This window comes from Balaenoptera ricei, chromosome 1 (genome assembly GCF_028023285.1).
Source record: "Balaenoptera ricei isolate mBalRic1 chromosome 1, mBalRic1.hap2, whole genome shotgun sequence".
Lineage (NCBI taxonomy): Eukaryota > Metazoa > Chordata > Mammalia > Artiodactyla > Balaenopteridae > Balaenoptera > Balaenoptera ricei.
The window spans coordinates 112,066,514-112,085,716 of NC_082639.1; the positions used below are offsets into that span (position 1 = coordinate 112,066,514).

General features: G+C 40.9%; 1 protein-coding gene across 1 annotated transcript in view; it reads right to left on the reverse strand.

Moving 5' to 3' along the window:
- Positions 1 to 19,141, reverse strand: part of GATAD2B (GATA zinc finger domain containing 2B) — an 83,141-nt gene extending 64,000 nt beyond the window's left edge. The window contains exon 1 of the mRNA XM_059932529.1: positions 18,900 to 19,141. The gene's annotated coding sequence lies outside the window, so the exon portion shown is untranslated. The remainder of the gene's footprint in view (positions 1 to 18,899) is intronic.
- Positions 19,142 to 19,203: the final 62 nt, after the last annotated feature.

Consider the following 19,203-nt stretch of genomic DNA (forward strand, 5'->3'; position numbering starts at 1 on the left):
ACTACCCAATGGAGTGCAAGGGAAAGATTAATGTTTCTCAGGGAAATAAGTCATGATGTTTTTACAAATAAAATTACATCATGTTGCCCTGAAGCGGAAGTATCTGCGTTAAGAAAAATTTCTTCTGTAGGGACCTAGCACTATGTCTTTAAAAAACACCAACTATATTGCAATGGATTCAAAACACCACTACTGCTATATAGGTTAAGTTCCCAAAACTAAACACTTGGCCAAAGTTTAATACACCTAAAAGTAAAAGAAGGATTACTGAAAGAGATGTCCCTACTTCAATGACTTTGCATATTCAAATATTACATTCCTTTAAAGTGCTGCTGCTCTACTGAAAACTGTCAGAAATAATAAACAATAAGCTACCAAAACACCAATCCCAAATCACAAAGCTCTGGTAGATATTTAAAACTGTCAAATATCCAAGGTTAAATGAGAATCAGGAACTTTAACAACAAGCAAGTTAAGGAGTGATTCAAAGGGGGAAAATATATTAGATTTAGACTTATCCAAGAAGGTGAGACTACTACTGGGCAACCTTTTTTTTTTTTAATTTTTAAATATTTATTTATCTATTTATTTATTTAGGCTGTGCTGGGTCTTAGCTGCAGCACGTGGGGTTGCAGCATGTGGGGTATTTGTTGTGCCACGCGGGCTCTTTAGTTGCGGCATGCGGACCTCTTAGTTGCAGCATGCAAACTCTTAGTTGCAGCACACGTGTGGGATCTAGTTCCCTAACAAGGGCCCCCTGCATTGGGAGCACCGAGTCTTACCCACTGGACCACCAGGGAAGTCCCTGGGCAACCATTTTTAAAACTTCCATGAAAGTCAATATCTGGCTGACTTTTCTTTGATTAGGATGTTCTTTCAAAAAACACAATCTTGGTATAACTACCTCCAACTTATTACAAGTATTCACCAAATAGCAGCTCATCTGCCCAGTTATATCACCATTATGCTAGGAAAAGAATTCATCTATACCACACATTGGCCTTTTTCTGTAGAGGGCCAGACAGTAAATATTTTAGGCTCTGAGGGCCTTATCTTTGTTGTGACTATTAACTTTGATACTGTAGCAGTGTGAAAGCTGTCATCGACAATATGTAATAAATAAGTGTGGTTATTTCCAATGAAACTTTATTTATGGAGACCAAAATCAGAATTTTGTATAATTTTCACATATCATGAAGTATCTTTCTTTTGATTTTGTTCAACCATTTAAAACCATAAAAAGCATTCATAACTTAGCTCATGGACTGGACAAAAACAAGCAGCAAGCAAAATCTGGTCTACCGGCCCTTAGTTTTGCTGACTCCTGATCTATACCTCTCATTTACTTTTTTTTTTTTTAATAAATTTATTTATTTTACTTTAGGCTGTGTTGGGTCTTTGTTGCTGTGCGCGGGCTCTCTCTAGTTGCGGCGAGCGGGGGGCTACTCCTCATTGCAGTATGCAGGCTTCTCAATGCAGTGGCTTCTCTTGTTGTGGAGCACTGGCTCTAGGTGCACGGGCTTCAGCGATTGGGGCACGTGCGCTCAGCAGTTGTGGCTCGTGGGATCTAGAGCACAGGCTCAGTGGTTGTGGGGCACGGGCTTAGTTGCTCCACGGCACGTGGGATCTTCCCAGACCAGGGATCGAACCTGTGTCCCCTGCATTGGCAGGCGGATTCTTAACCACTGCACCACCAGAGAAGTCCCCCTCTCATTTTCTTTTTTTCAATTTATTTATTTTATTTATTTATTTTTGGCTGCATTGGGTCTTCGTTGCTGCACACGGGCTTTCTCTAGTTTCGGTGAGTGGGGGCTACTCTTTGTTGCGGCGCGTGGGCTTCTCATTGCGGTGGCTTCTCTTGTTGCGGAGCACGGGCTCTAGGCACGTGGGCTTCAGTAGTTGTGGCTTGCGGGCTCTAGAGCGCAGGCTCAGCAGTTGTGGCGCACGGGTTTAGTTGCTCCCCGGCATGTGGGATCTTCCCGGACCAGGGCTCGAACCCATGTCCCCTGCACTGACAGGCGGATTCTTAACCACTGCGCCACCAGGCAAGTCCTCTCATTTACTTTTATTAAACACTTCAAATTTACACAAAAGTGTAGAGAATAATATAACAACCATTTACTTATCACACTAACTTAAGAGATATAACGTTACAAATAAAACTGAAGCTAAGTATTCCAATCCTATTTCTCTCTTCCTTTCCCCAAAGGTAACCACTAGACTGAATTTGGTTTACCACTGCCATGGTATTTTTTTTGTTTTTTTGTTTGTTTTTTTTTTAGTACTTTTACTTTATGTGTGCAAGTATAGCTATATAAAACATTATATCATTTTGCAAGTTCAAAATTTTTATGGGATTATATCATATACATATGTATATCACTTTGCAACTTACTTTTTTAACGTTACCTTTGATAATTTATCCAGGTTGATACATGTAACTTGTTCATTCATCTTAAATGGTATACAGAATGCCAACTATGGGATATCACAATTTAGTTTTCCACTTCCTGTTCACTCAACAAATTAATTACATATTATATGGCAGGAATTGTTTTAGGTGCAAGGGCTACAACAGTGAATAAGGCAAAATTCTTCTCTCCATGGAGTTTACTCTGATAAGACACTAGCACTTTCTCTTTACTGACATTACCTCTTTCCAAGTGAAGTCTCAAAAGTGACCCTAACCTAATTTTATCCAAAGCATAAGTGAAAAAAAAAAAGCCATCAATTTTATTTAGTAAATGGAAGAGAAATCCTTTCTCCTTCATTAAGGTTTGTTTAAAGATATTTCTTGCTAAGCTAAAAGAGATAAAAGAAAACTGCAGGAATAAATTTCACCCCAAATATCAAAATCATTAAGCTTTCGACATTTTAAAATTAGAACCCGGGGCTTCCCTGGGGGTGCAGTGATTAAGAATCTGCCTGCCAATGCAGGGGACAAGGGTTCGAGCCCTGGTCCGGGAAGATCCCACATGCGCGGAGCAACTAAACCCAAGAGTCACAACTACTGAGCCTGCGCTCTAGAGCCCGCGAGCCACAACTACTGACGCCTGTGCACCTAGAGCCCGTGCTGCACAACAAGAGAAGCCACCGCAATGAGAAGCCCACGCACCGCAACGAAGAGTAGCCCCTACTCACCGCAACTAGAGAAAGCCCGCACACAGCAAAGAAGACCCAACACAGCCAAAAATAAATAAATAAATAAATAAAGTAAATAAATTTATTAAAAAAAAAAATTAGAACCCCGTTCACAGTTGCCTGCATTTAGACTTACACTACAAACAGGGAGTACTGATGATAAGACATCTGAAGCTTCCAGTTTCTGTTCCTCTTCATTTCCCAAAACCAGTGTCAAGCAATAAGGAAGATAAAGATTAGCAGTGGATCTAAATCTTTTGGTCAACAGAAGGAAATATTATAGTAATCCAAAACTTAATAGAACTGATATTAACAGGCCTAGAAGACAAGTTTTGCTCCTTGGAAATAAAATGACAGACTTTCTGAGTAGGAATTAAACAAGACATCACCACCAACAATAATAAATTAATGAAACAGTCTCCAATGCTCTTTTAATTCCAAAGGAGATGGTAACTTTGAACACATCTCATACCCTTGAATTAGTCAAATTTCCTGTCACTGCTTAAGGATGTGTACGAAAACTAAGTTTGTTTCATTTTACTGCTGCCAGTAGGCCATGAATGTGGGATAAAATAAAGAATGTATGTAGGGTCATGGTACCACCAAAGGTAACGCCCTTCTCTGGGCAAGTGAAGGCCTACTAATAAGTTCTAAGTTCACTAAACAAAATTTAAATCTACTGAATAAAAAGAATCACCTTCACCCTGAAAGCAGAGAAATGCGATGAGGAAGAAGACAAATAACTGAACAATGAGCAGAAAACTAGTTGGAAAGGAAATGAGTCGTATAAGGCATTTGGTCTTATTTGTCTTAACATCCCCATTCCCTAAAAACCATATAACCCTGCTGATTTAGCAGTGTTTGGCTTTCTGCCTCTGCCTACTGGGAGTTTAACAAGAACTCCAGTAAGGAGTTTCCACGAGAGCAGTCAGCTGGGAACTGTATATGCTCCTTATTCCTGAAGTTGTCCTGATTTTAAAAGATTGTGGTGACAAGAAATCACCTTGTCGAAACTTTTACATTTACACTGACAATTGAGAGGTTTGAAGGACATTTCCAAAAAGTAAAATTTGCTTCTAAAATGCCTACTCCTCTTCCCAACAACTGGCTACAGTTAACATGGCCAATAATCAAAATCCAAAGATATCTGCATTTAAGGAAGGAAATTCTAATAAAGTACAAAAGTGCTTCCAAAGGCACTTGAAGACAGTACTCATCATTGTCCAGCCACACTACTTCTCTCAAATTTAGATTTAAATTGAGTTGTTTTAGAAACTCTCATAGCCTGTTGGTGTGAATATATTAAATATAAATACAAATTATTGGAAGATAATTTAGTATCTAACAAAATTTTAAATGTGCATGCCCTTTGGTCTAGTAATTATATTTCTAGGAATTTTACCTACAGATATACTAAAATGTATAAAGATGTATGTAAGATGTTTCACTGGAACCCTGGTTATGACAGTATACCCACGCACTGGAAACACCCTAAATGTTCCTCAGAGGGGACAGATTAAGTACAAATTAAAGTATATCCATACAATGAAATACCGCACAGCCACTAAAACAATGACAAACATTGTGTAATACACACACACACACGAAGAGCACAGCATAATGCTCAAGAATTTGAGCGCAACAGTCAAACTTCCAGATTTTGTGTCCCAGCTCTTTTACTGACTAGGTATGTGACCTTAGGCAAATCACTTAAGCTCTCTGCGCCTCAGTTTTTTTTAATCTGTAAAATGGGAATGATGACAGCATCTACCTTTAGAGTATTGTGAGGATTAAACAAGTTAATGTGAAGTGCTTAAAATAGTGCCTGCACATAGAAAAGCCCAGTAAATGTTAGTTATTATTAAAAACATATCCAAGGGAATTCCCTGGCAGTCCAGTGGTTAGGACTTGGAGCTTTCAGTGCCGTGGGCATGGGTTCGATCCCTGGTCGGGGAACTAAGATCCTGCAAGCCGCACAGTGCAGCCAAAAAAAACAAAAACAAAAACAAAAAAACCATATATCCAAGGTATTAAATGGACATGGGCAAACAATTACAATGGCTAAAACTAAAACAACAGAAGTTTGGATAGACAAAGATAGATGGAATAAAGAGAGGTTTTGAAAACAGAATTTTCAGGATTTGGTATGCTTAACTCACACTCAGACCCAAGTTGTAAAAGGTGCTGATATGTTGTTCCTCCTACGTTGTTAGTTAATTTATAAATACATTGTATCTAGTATTGCAGTTATTTTAATACCTGTCTTCTCTTCTGCACTATGTATCCTCTTGAGGACTGAGGCTGTATCATTTATCTTTACATACTCTACAACACCTATGTGTATGTCTTTTACATAGTAGGTTTACAATAAACACCTAATACCTATGAATGTTCATATGAATATATGAATGGTCAGGCTTTTTCAGTTCCCCACAAACAGCCGATTTAAGTGGTTACAAAGTAAACAGAGCTCCATGGAAAAGAGACCCAAGTTTTCTCTTTATCTGAGTGATTAACTGTCATTTTCCTAAACCAAACCAGTCTAGGATAGAGAAAACCACCTGGGGTCTATACTCCAGGAACTGGAAAAATAACCCTGTTATCACTGATCAGAGCCTAGGATTTTCTGACATAATTTGGGATTTAGGACCACTGATGAAATTACAAAAGAGATTTTATGAACTATGTAATCAGCATTCCTAAAATAAGTTTAATAACCTAGCAGTACTCAAATTATGTTTACTCAATGCTGACTAAGAGAATAATAGCAATGAAAGTTATTAAAGACCAAGACTTGCAGGCAATAGGAAAGGTATGCAGCCATAAAGTCGAATATTCTTTCCCAACGAAGTTCTGGTATCCATGAAAAGATTTTCACCCTTAAAATTTTCATTTAAAGAATAAGTAAATTCTCTACATATAGATTTGAAAAAAATCTCCTATATTATTAAATGAAAAAAAGCAAGACGTGGAAAACTATGCCATCTTTTGTGTAAAAAGAAAAACTAAAAATAAATTCACATTTGCTTGCATATATATAAAAAACTCTGAAATGATAGAAAAGAAAGGAATAACAATGATGTGGGGCTTAAAACTAAGCAGGTGAGAAACAATGATGAAAAACTTTTCACTATGTATCTTGATTTTTTTTTTTAATTTGAACCAAACTTTTAACAATAAATAAAATGTTCCAACCATAACAAATTCATTTACAAGAACGAAAGCTATTTGGAGTAACCTTGTTTCTAATACCGTAGAGAAAAATACTGTGATCCAAGGAGCTAGGTGAAATTAAAACTCTCCATGATAGGAATCAGCTGCCATATTATAGTAACAGCATTCCATTCAGTTTAGTTTTATTTATACTGTTTGGCCCAAAATAAAAAAGGATGTGAACAGAAAAACCCAGTCTAAAATTCATATGGCATCTCAAGGGATCCCAAATAGCCAAAACAATCTTGAAAAAGAAGAGGAGTCAGAGGACTTACACCTCCTGATTTCAAAATTTACTACAAAGCTAGAGTAACTGAAACAGTGTGGTACTGGCATAAAGACAGACATACAGACGAATGGAACAGAACAGAGACTCCAGAAATAAAGCCTTGCATATATGGTCAAATGATTATCAACAAGGGTGTCAAGACCATTCAATGGAGAAGGGACTGTCTTTTCAACAAATGGTGCTGGAAAAACTGGATATCCACATGCCAAAGAATAAAACTGGACCCTTACCTTAGAGCATATACAAACATTAACTCAAAATGGATCAAAGACCTAAACGTAAGAACTAAAAGTATAAAACCCTTAGAAGGAAACAAAGGAGGAAAAAGCTTCATGACGTTGGAGTTGGCAAAAATTTCTTAATACAACACAAAAAACAGGCAACGAAAGAAAAAGTAAACTGGATCTCATCAAAATTAAAAATTTTGGGGACTTCCCTGGTGGTCCAGTGGTTGACTCCCTGGTGAGGGAACTAGATCCCGCATGCCACAACTGAAAGATTCCGCATGCCGCAACTAAGACCCAGTGCAGCCAAATAAATAAATAAATAATTTTTTAAAAAATTAAAAATTTTTGTGCATCAAAGGACATTATCAACAGAGTAAAAAAATAACCCACAAAATGGGAGAAAACATTTGCAAACCATATATCTGATACAGGATTAATATCTAGTATAAAGAACTCCTACCACTCAACAACAAGAAAACAAACAACCCAATTAAAAAATGGGCAAGGCCTTGAATAGACACTTCTCCACAGAAGATATACAAATGACCAATAAGCACATAAAAAGATGCTCAAAATCACTAATCATTAGAGAAATGCAAATCAAAACGATGAGATTCCACTCCATAGCAATTAGGATGGCTTTTATAAAAACAAAAATTTAAAAAAAAAAAGAAAGAAAATAGCAAGTGTTGGTAATAAGAACGTAGAGAAATTGGAATCCTCGTACATTGCTGATGGGAATGTAAATGATATAGTCACTGTAGAAAACAGTATGACAGTTCCTCAAAAAATTAAACATAGAATTGCCATATGATCCAGCAATTCCAATTCTGGGTATATACCCAAAAGAATTGAAAGCAGGGACTCAGTTGTCTGTACACTCATGTTCACAGCAGCATCATTCACAATAGCCAAAAGGTGGAAACAACCGAAATGTCCGTTGACAAATAAACAAAACATGGTAAAGTGTGTGTATATATATACACACATGTATATATACACACACATACATGTATGTGTGTGTGTGTGTGTATATATATATATAATGGAATATTATTCAGCCTTACAAAGGAATGAAATTCTGACACATGCTACAAAATGGATGAACCTTGAAGGCATATGCTAAAACGAAATGAGCCAGACACAAAAGGACAAATATTGTATGATTCTACTTATGTGAAGTTCTTAGAGTAGTCAAATTTACAGAGACAGAAAGAAGAATAGTGGTTGCCAGGGGCTAAGGGGAGGAATAACAGGGAATTATTTTTTAATGGGTACAGAGTTACTACTTGCCAGGCAGAGAGAAGTTAAAAGGTCTTACAACTAGTAAGCAGCAAAGTAGAAATTTGAACCTAGGACTCTCCAACTGCAGAGCTATACTTTTAAAAGTGACCAAAACTTATTCTAAATTAACCAAAGAAGGAAAGATTTCAACTAATTATGTAAAAATACCCCCAAGATTAGTACCAATACTAGACTATTTTCTCATATCCAGACACCAGAATTAAGTGTATGCACAACACTGAGAATGGTTAGTTCTGAAGGAGAACAAGAGCGAGTGCAAAGTTTTTCAGAATAACCAGCAAAACCTAATGCGACACTCTAGGCAACACATGAAAGATGTGCTAAGCAGCCCCGGTAACAACAAAATTAAAATGACCACTTTCAAAGGCTTATTCAGATAATTCTTAAAGCTGTAAAACAATGAGTAAAAATCTCACTGTTCTCCTCCAATACACCTCTGTACCATAAAAGTGCCCCTTATACAGTCATCTTCACACTCTCAACCAAACTGAATCTAGAAGACAGCAAAGAAGTCACACATAACTAGAGACACTTCTAAGTTTTATTTTTTGATACAACTTTATCATATTGTATTTTACTCCCTCCTGTGAATATTATCAGGTATTCAGCCAGCCAGAATAGAAGGTTTAATCTGGAAATAGAAACTGCTCAGATTCTAACCTTGGTTATACTCTTCTGTGACATCTACCACTCTGTCTTTGACAAAACTGGGAACCTACAATTTAATACCAGATATATATCAAGGCTTCGGTAGTATGAATGCAACAATCAAAACAGTTCATTACAGATGGTACTCCTTCGTGTATAGTAATTCATTAAATCTCAAAGAAATTTTTACACCACTATTTAAGCTAGAGACATCTTATTCCCTTGAACCCTCAAGGCTTTTCAAAGTTGCACTTGCCATTTTTAAGATGTTTCTGCCCACTGCAAGCAGAGCTGTAAAAGATCCTTTTCCAGTCACCCTTATTCCTTGAAAGCTTTCAGTTTAATATTAATGCATTATACAGAACTCAACTGGGAAACAGCTCTCCAAGCAGAAGGTGAAGAGTTAAAAATGCAGGCTAATGAAAACTTAAGACTGAATCCTAGTGCAATAAGAGACCCATATTCTGGGCTTCCCTGGTGGCACAGTGGTTCAGAATCTGCCTGCCAATGCAGGGGACACTGGTTGGAGACCTGGTTCGGGAAGATCCCACATGCCGCAGAGCAACTAAGCCCGTGCGCCACAACTACTGAGCCTGCACTCTAGAGCCCGCAAGCCACAACTACTGAAGCCCGCGTGCCTAGAGCCCGTGCTCTGCAACGAGAGAAGCCACTGAAATGAGAAGCCCGCACACTGCAACGAAGAGTAGCCCCCGCTCGCTGCAACTAGAGAAAGCCCGCGCGCAGCAACGAAGACCCAACGCAGCCAAAATTAATAAATAAATAAAATAAATAAATTTATATATTAAAAAAAGAGAGACCCATATTCTAGTTTCCATTCACTTGGCAGAAAATATCTGGATTTAATATACTCTTAAGAAAGCAAAACTTTCAAATTCACAATGCACTCAGACAAGGAACCCAGCAAGCATTCTTTACTAACTGAATTATAAAATGAGAAAAGAAGAGCATTAGAGTAACATAATAATTATTCATGGACACTACTACATGAGAAGAGTGTCATGCTACTCACATCAGATTTCCATAGAATCTAATATAGGGTCTTCTAGCCAACCTGTCCAGAGCAGTAACAATACACATGACCAACTGCTTCAATCCATTTGATAGCAACAATCAATCTAGCCATATAAATGTTAAAGAGTGGTTAGAAAAGTGCCCCTCCCTCCAAAATATGTTATCCTATTGGGGAAATATTTTCCACATTTTTCACTGGCAGCTCAACCTATTTAGTGGTGAACACCATTCAGGTAACCTTTATGCCTTTAAACAACACAGGACAAATTTCTCAAAGTTTTGTTTTAATTTCAAGACTAATGTATCATCTTTAAAGGACTGAAAAAAATCAAAGGTATTGTTCCTTCTTGCCTCTGATCCCCAGGTCTGTCTGCATGATTCACAGAAGAGAAAGAATGGGGGGCTTTACAGATTCCTTAGTGTGATACTACCATCTTTACAGAAAGGAAGGGTTTCTTGCTCCTGGCTCAAGGGATTCTGCTCACTCACAAAGCTGAAACCTTACTCTCCTGCTTCCTAGAACGTTAGATGAAAGAAGGTGGGGGCAGCAGCTCAGTAACAGTTATCCTCCTGAGAACTCATTGAAGGTGAGGGCCAAGCTGGATGAGCTGTGCCATTTGCCTTAGAAAATTCATAAGGAAAAAAACTGCAGCCTCCGAACCAGTGAAGTTTCTAAAATATATGTAGTCTAATGTCACCATACTAGTTCTCTGAAAAACCAGCACACGAAAGCAGTCAATTCCCTCATTCAAGAGTGACAACCCTTAAAAAAAAACAACAACAACCCATGAAGAACTACAGGGAAGCAGAATATCAAGGTGCAGTACTGTCTTCTCGAAGAGATGCTCTTTCATGGTCAAATAATTTCCAGAAGCTTTGCATCCTTTAGCCTTTCTTTTACCACTCCTAATACACAGTGTATATTTAGACACGCAAGGCTCTGGGACATTATGTTGTAAAGAAATCTGCCTTAACGCAGAATTTTTCAAAACCCTATTTGACCACATTATATTTTCATATAAGACCTATTAATATTGAGGAAAACTATCTTTCTTTTGTTTGTTTTGTTTTTTTAAAGGCAAAACAAAACTCTATGAGAAGCGTTAGGAGAATGGTAAGATCACAACTTTTGGAGTCAGGCAGAGTTGTTCAAATACTGGATTCACCACTTTCATTAATTTTTGAGATTCTAGCAAAATGACAACCTCCCTGGGAATTGAGTTTTCTCATCTGTAAAATGATCATAATATCTCCCTCACAGAGTTACTGTAAGAATTTAAATAGCATAAAGCCTTACACAAAGAAAGTGCTCAACAAATGAGTTTATATTTACATTTTTAAAATTCCCTTCAGGGACTTCCCTGGTGGCGCAGTGGTTAAGAATCTGCCTGCCAATGCAGGGCACACGGTTCGAGCCCTGGTCCAGGAAGATCTCACATGCCGCAGAGCAACTAAGCCCATGCGCCACAACTACTGAGCCTGAGCTCTAGAGCCCACGAGCCACAACTACTGAGCCCGTGTGCCACAATTGCTGAAGCCGGCACGCCTAGGGCCCGTGCTCTGCAACAAGAGAAGCCACCGCAATGAGAAGTCCGTGCACTGCAATGAACAGTAGCCCCCGCTCGCTGCAACTAGAGAAAGCCCCTGTGCAACAAACACCCAATGCAGTCAAAAATAAATAAATAAATTAAAGAAATAAATAATAAAAATTCCCTTCGAGTTCCAAAAGTTGCAAAAATGCAATTTTTTAAAATCTGAAGGAAAAATTACAGAATCCATGACTGAAATACTCCCTGAGAAGTGTAATTTCTCAGGATTTTGCAAACTTTTTAATCCACTGGAATACTGACAAAGCCTTTAAATTTGCCACATTTAAGATGATAATAGGGGGACTTGCCTGGTGGCACAGTGCATAAGACTGTGCGCTCCCAATGCAGGATGCCCGGGTTCAATCTCTGGTCAGGGAACTAGATCCCACATGCATGCCACAACTGAGAGTTCGAGTGCCACAACTAAGGAGCTGGCGAGCCACAACTAAGGAGACCGCCTGCCGCAACCAGGACCCGGTGCAACCAAATAAATAGTATTTAAAAAAAAAAAAAAGAATGATATACAGGAACACACTACATCTACTGATAAAAATGGATATGAACAAACACATGTTGTAGAAGAGTATTTATGGTTTCAGTGATAAAAAGGGCCTTACATGAATATAAACAAGAAAAAATGAGTTGTGAGAAAAGCTCAGCTTGTGTCAGCACATAATAACTAACAACTGTACAATGTTTTAGCTTATAAAACATCTTTACATGCATAATCTCATTTGACTGACAAAGAGACCTAGTGAAACAGATAAAGCAGCTACTGATCCTCATTTCTACGCTGAGAAAACTATGGTTTGGAGACTTCAAGTGACTCAACCAAGGTCACACAGATGATAAATAGAACCAAGACTCCAAACTTGTTCTTCTGCTCCCAGAACATAACAAATAGGGCATCTTCTAAATGTACACTGCATTTTCTCAACCCACAGAATTATTCATATTTTAAAACACTTTTTGGGTGACAGGCACCATGCTAGGCACTGGAGACACAAAAGTAAAAAGACATGGTATCTCTTTATTTCAGAATGTTGTCAGACCATTGTGGGGAGACAAGCAATATTTATAAATTAGAGTGAGATCAAAGAAGAAAGTTTATCTAAGTCTCTTCGGGCAAGTAAAGGAAGGCTTCCCAGAGACAGCAGCATTTGAGATGAAATTTGGAAGCTGATCTGGGAACTAAAAGAACTGTATTTGCAGGACTTCCCTGGTGGCACAGTGGTTGGGAGTCCGCCTGCCAATGCAGGGGACACGGGTTTGAGCCCTGGTCCGGGAAGATCCCACATGCCACAGAGCAACTAAGCCCATGCACCACAGCTGCTGAGCCTGCTCTCTAGAGCGTGCAAGCCACAACTACTGAGCCCGTGTGCCAAGAGCCCGTGCTCTGCAACAAGAGAAGCCACCACAATGAGCAACCCACACACCGCAACGAAGAGTAGCCCCCACTCACCGCAACTAGAGAAAGCCCGCACACAGCAATGAAGACCCAACGCAGCCAAAAATAAATTAATTAATAAATTAAAAAAAAAAAAGAACTGTATTTGCTCATGTATAAACTGTAAAGGGAGGAAAGTAAGGCTGGATAGAAAAACAAAGGTCAAGATTTACAAAGGGGCTTTGATATTATGCAGAGTACCTTTAAATGATTGGAAACTATTGAATACCTTTGAGAAGGGGAAGTAGAATAATCAGATCTCCATTAGACTATTTTGAAGAGAATATGATTGAGAGTTTAAAAGGAAACAAGACTAAAAACAAACAGAACTGTAAGAGATCATGGCAATATTCCAAGTAAGAGTTGCTGTGGTCCTGAATTAGGAGACCCGCAATGGAGATACAGAAAAAAGGTATAGATTCAGAAATATTTGGAAAGTAATGGATAAGGGAGAGAGAGAGAATTGACAATGATGCTCTCATTTCTGGCTTAGGTGACTCAATGAATCACAAAAGGGGAATAGATGATGAAAACGTTGAGCTTGAGGTACCAATGGAATACAGAGATGGATACGTCCAGCACAAAGTAGACAACTGGAAACAGAGCGCTGGAGTTTAGGAAATGTGATAATATATGTGAATATATATGAAGATTTTTTTCCATAATCAAGTATTATTTACCATTTCAATGGGAAGGCAATCATTTTACCATTATTTGTATAATGCTTCAAAGTTCAAAAAACATTTTAATATCCTGTATCATGCTTACCACATTCCATAGTTTTGTTATAAACAAATACGAGGTTAGGAAAAATTATTATCCCTATTTGATCAAGAAATAGTTATTGAGTATTAACTATATGCCAAACACTGCACTAGGCATTAAACAAAACACCAAAGTAAATCCATGCCTTCATAGACCTTCCATCATACCAGGGGAATCAATAAGCAATAAACGTAACAAATAAGTACGTTAGAAAGCTGTAAGTGCTATATGAAAAAGAAAGAACAGAGAAGGATTACCAGTGAGGAGTGGAAGTTGAAGGTGAAATTTTAAATAGGGGTAGGATAAAGTCTCATTGAAAAGGTGCCTTTTAACAAAGGCTTGATTGAAGAAGGTAAGAAAATTAGTCATTTGTATTATCTCTGTGGAAAAAACTAGCTATTTCCCACTAGAGGGAATAACTAGTGCAAAGGTCCTGAGATAAAGAGTGTGGCTGATGCACTTAAGGAACAAGTCAACGTGGCTGGAATGGAGTGAGCAAAAGGGAGGATGACAGGAGATCAAAAAGAGAAGAGTAGGGAGAGGCAGATCACGTAAGACCTTAGAGCCCACTGTAAAGACTGGCTTTTACTGTGCAAGAAACGGGAGTTCAAAAATTTGGAGGCTTGGGAATTCCCTGGCGGTCCGGTGGTTAGGACTCCGTGCTTTCACTGCTGAGGGCCTGGGTTCGATCCCACAAGCCACGCGGCCAAAAAAAAAAAAAATTTAGGAGGCTTACCCAAAATCCTGTATCTAATAAATGGTAAAGCTAGGATTTGACCCGGGATTTCTAGACTCTCTACGCTTGTGTTCTGTTATTCCAATTTGCCACTTATTAGCCCACAAACTCCCTCCAAGGAAGTGTGAATTTAAATATCCTCAAAAAGCTAACTTTATAAATACCTTCTAGGTTAGACATGCACAACCTCTCTAATTAACATTTCTAATCCCTCACAACCATAACGAGAATTTACTAATCTTAAAGTCTAATCTAAATCCTAATATTCCAGCCTATTTTTGGGGAGATTACAAACTCCACCTTCCCCGTAAATGAGACAAGATCAAGAAAGCTTTATTAGGAGGCTTAAAGCATGACTTTCAGGTTCAAGTAACGATAACCTGAATTACTTTTAAAAATGTATACTAGCCAGATGTGGAAAAAAAACAAGAGAATGGCTCAGGAATGCCAAAGTATTGTCATTTTCCTTAATAGTTTTAAAAACAATTAAGTTCACATGTAGTCAAAGAAGCTTCTACAATTATGACGACTCTTTGAGGTCTGGGATTTGACCATTTCATACCTCAAAATTAACAAAATATGTGTCCTCATTCATCTGTTGCTTTTGGTACTACAACCCAGAACTCTTGACAGCGTCTTGCCAGTTGATGGCAACTTACGGCAAAGACCAGAGGATTTTGAGGGAAACATCAAACATTACTGAGTAACCATCTAGAAGTATATCAGACTGGTTAAGCCCTTAATGATCCTAGGTCACTCCTTTCCTACTGAATAAACTCAAACTGTATAGGGATATTTCATATATCCATAAAAGAAAAGGTAAAAGATGGAACATGAAGAGGGAGCATTTCAAATCAAATCTACTCTTCAGAGGCTTTCATCACTACTACGCAAATATAGGAGGCTCTCTGCTTCATGGACTCTGGAGCCACCAAAATCCCCAACCAGTCCCTACAGAAAAAACGTCACAGGGATTACTAAAGATAAAACAAACTATATGGCTAATAGAAGCTTTCCCCCACAAAGCCAGTTCTTTTCAACAGAAACTGAACTTCCTTATGTATCCTTTCTCAGGCTTAGCCAATGCAAGAGAACTGCAACTTTGTGTGGCACTGCCTGATAGGCTAGATTTTTCCTGAGCAAGAGGTGAACAGCTTTATGCCAGGACTAGATTTATAGTCAATCTGACTGTCTTTTTTTTTCTTCCCCTCTAAACTGTCTCAGAAAATGCCTGGCTATTGTGCCTTAATATGTAATGAAGCAGAGCTTTAAGTACTGCCAGTGGTCTGGAGAAGAAAGTCCCTCAGTTCCAGTATGGCTCAAATCATGATTTCTCTAGCAATTGTTTTAATCAACCAAAGCTGGTTTGGCTTTTCTCAATGAACTAAATGAGCATCCTGAGCTGAGTGCAGAGGGGCTACTTGTCAGCATGACTCCCAACGAGGTGGCTAACATGGAATATGCTCCTGAGTCTAGGAACCAGGACAGCACAGCTGCTGTTCCCCTAAATACGCACCTTCAGCTTGATGGGTGAGGGAGGTAAGGAAGGAAGGAAGAATCAGTAAATTGAAACAAGAGGGACATCCCTGGTGGCGCAGTGGTTAAGAATCCGCCTGCCAATGCAGGGAACACGGGCTCGAGCCCTGGTCCAGGAAGATCCCACATGCCTCGGAGCAACTACACCCGTGCACCACAACTACTGAGCCTGCACTCTAGAGCCCACGCGCCTAGAGCCTGTGCTCCGCAACAAGAGAAGCCACCGCAATGAGAAGCCTGCGCACTGCAACAAAGAGTAGCCCCGGCTCTCTGCAACTAGAGAAACCCCGCACACAGCAAGGAAGACCCAACACAGCCAAAAATAAATAAAATTAAATTAGAATAACAACAGGCCTAGTTTACATACAACATACAAGATAAGGCTTAATCCAGAGGTCCCAGCAGAAGATTAGGATACTATTATTGACACACTGACTCTTCCACACTGCTGTTCTCTAAACAAAACCCAACCTGGAGATCTGGCCAGGCCCAGCCGGGGGGAAAAAAAAAAAAAAAAAAAAAGGTGGGGGCGGTGGGTGGTAAGGAGAGACATTAGTCCAAAAAAGGGGAGGCAGGCAGCACACAGACTTTTGAATGTACTTTAAGACTATGAAATTCAGAACAGAATTCTCACGTTTCCCTTCCCCACCACCCTACGGCCTTATGCTAAACACAGCAGTAAAAGTTACTGCCATAACTTACATCTGAAGTGCTGATCAGGGAACCTGGTTAACGTTGTTCCTAGACAAGTATTTGAATGTAGCCTCTATTCAGACCCTACTGGGACTGCCTCTAAACAGGAAGTTAACAGACATCACACATAGGCAGGGAAGGCAAACCACAGTGTCATAAAGATGGATGCTGCTGTCAGCTACTCATCACTCTCACCTCATCGAAAGTGTTCTCAAGTCAGGAATAGGCAGGACAAAAGTCCATAAGCCTCACCTCTTCTCAAACTGGGCCACTCAGCCTAAAGGTCCAGCCTTCTGATTCCTGCTAATTAACACTTATCTACTTCATTCCTTACCATGATGACTACCACTGCCACTAGACTAAAAAACTATATTCCTCTTAAAACGGAACACAGTACTACCAAATCAGTACTCCCATTAACTCGTTATTTATACAGCCCATCTGCTTAAAAAGCCCAAGGAAAGACTATTCTTGACACAGCCCATTCCAAAACAGTCAGAGACTGAATATCAGTCACAAAAAAGCAGCACCATTTCCAACAGGTGTGGGCCTTCCCTCAAAGTATATTAAGCCTGTCCATAGCACCACCTTTACCAGCTCCAGCAGTAGCCTCTTCCCCAACCAAGCACCAACAGAAATGCTACTCCAGGACAATACTCTACCGAGACTGCTCCAAGACCAAAAATATGAATCCAAATGGTTATCTCAAGGAAGAGTTTAAGTCAGTGTATCAAAGAAGGAGCATTAAAGTTAGCACTAAACTCCCAAATAGGATAATCTCCAACATACAGACAACAACATATAGACAGCACGCTGCTGCAAGAAAACAATCAGAAGTCATCTGTACTGGGACGGAGACTGGATGGCTGGAGGACACAGGTGAGAAAGAGAGAGACTTCTTTTCACTTTGAATCACATGCATGCATTGTCTTTTTAAAAAATAATTTTGAGAGAAAAATGTTTTAAAAACTCAAAAGCATCAGCTCTTCTCCCAACATAGATCTGTTAAACCGGCTTTTACTCCACCTGCTGCAAGTTCAAATCTCTCTTTCAGTCTGGCCTGAAAGCACTGCTCTTTTCCTTTGCTGAAACACACTACGTTAAGCATCTCCCAGCTCCTTCACACGCACACAAAAGCCCTCTAAATAATCATTTATCAGAAATGAGAAAACTGGTTCTCGGAAGGCTACCTGATTCTCCAGATGACAGCAGCAGAAGAGGCTGATAGCTAGCTCAGTTAGCATCCACATGCCACCCACCCACCATCAATGCCTCCATCTCCACTTCAGTGCCAGCCCTATGAACTAACACCTTGTGTGTAGAGGGAAGTTGATGCTAGGGAAGAATCCAAAGAGGCTACCATACCTTTATGAAGGGGGAAAGTGCCTGGGCCGGCGAATGGCACCGAAAGCTCTGCACTCATAGGAGTGGCTAGCTCCTTGGTGTAATTGAGAGCTGGGAGGCAAAAAGTACTCTAAGTCCGGATTTGGTTTAGGAAAAGGTAAGTTCTAGTTCCATCGACCCTCAGGCACTGAACTGGGATACAGATCCAGTGGATCCCAGGAGCCCAGCTGAAGAAAGGGGTAGTTTAGTCCCTAGAGAAGACAAGTACCCACACAGGCTTAGACAATTCCCTTCTAAAGGAGGACGAGGGAACGGTAAACGATGAAATAAAGGAGTAAAGGTTCTGCGTTCCAGATCCCTTCGCCTAAAGAAAGGTAATCATCCCGTGCTTCCTTCACCCTTAAGGATCCCCCATTTGTCCCAACCGCCAGCAAACACAAGACTGAGAGCAGGGAGCGGCCCCCGCACCCTGAGGGCACCACTGGGGGTGGAGAGAGTTAAGGGGGGGCGCGCTAGAGAGGAAGGAGGGGAGCATGGCGGGCCTGAGGCAGTGAGTGAAAGCGGGGAAGGCGGGGGAAACGGGGCGCGAGGGAGGGGAGAAAGAGTAAAAGAAGAAGAAATGAAGGGACACGAGCTGGGGGCGCGCGAGGCCGAAGTGAAAGACCGGGGCGCGCGCGCGGAGCGGGGGGAGGGGATGAGGTGAAGGGGGAGCGCGAGGCGGGGGCGCGCGGTGCCGGGGTGGGGGGAGGGGGACGCAAGGCGGGGGCGCGCGGGCGGGCGTCGGCTCGCGGGCGCTTCCCCTCCCCCCGCCCCTCCACCTTTCCCTTCCCCCACCTCCGCCACCACCGCCTCCTCCCAGCCTCCCTCCCTTCCTCGCTCCTCACCGCCCCCGGGCGGGCGGGCGGCCAGGCTGGCCTAGGCCAAAGCTCCTCACCTGGCGGTGGCGGTGTAACTCCCGGCTAGCTCGCCTCCTCAGGCGGCGGCGGCGGCGTCGAAAAAGGAAGAGGCGACGGCACAGTAGGTTCCGGACCCCGCTGACGGGACCGGGGGCGGGGGTGGGAGAGGGGGGCGGGCCGGACCCGGGCGGGCGGGCGGAGCAGACACTGCGGTACAGACGGGGGCAGCGGCGGCGGCGGCGGCTGCACCGGCGGCGGCGGCACCACACAAACAAGGACGCTGATTGGGCAGCTGCCAAGCGCCTCGACTCCGCCTTCCCCACACGCCACGACGCCCATTGG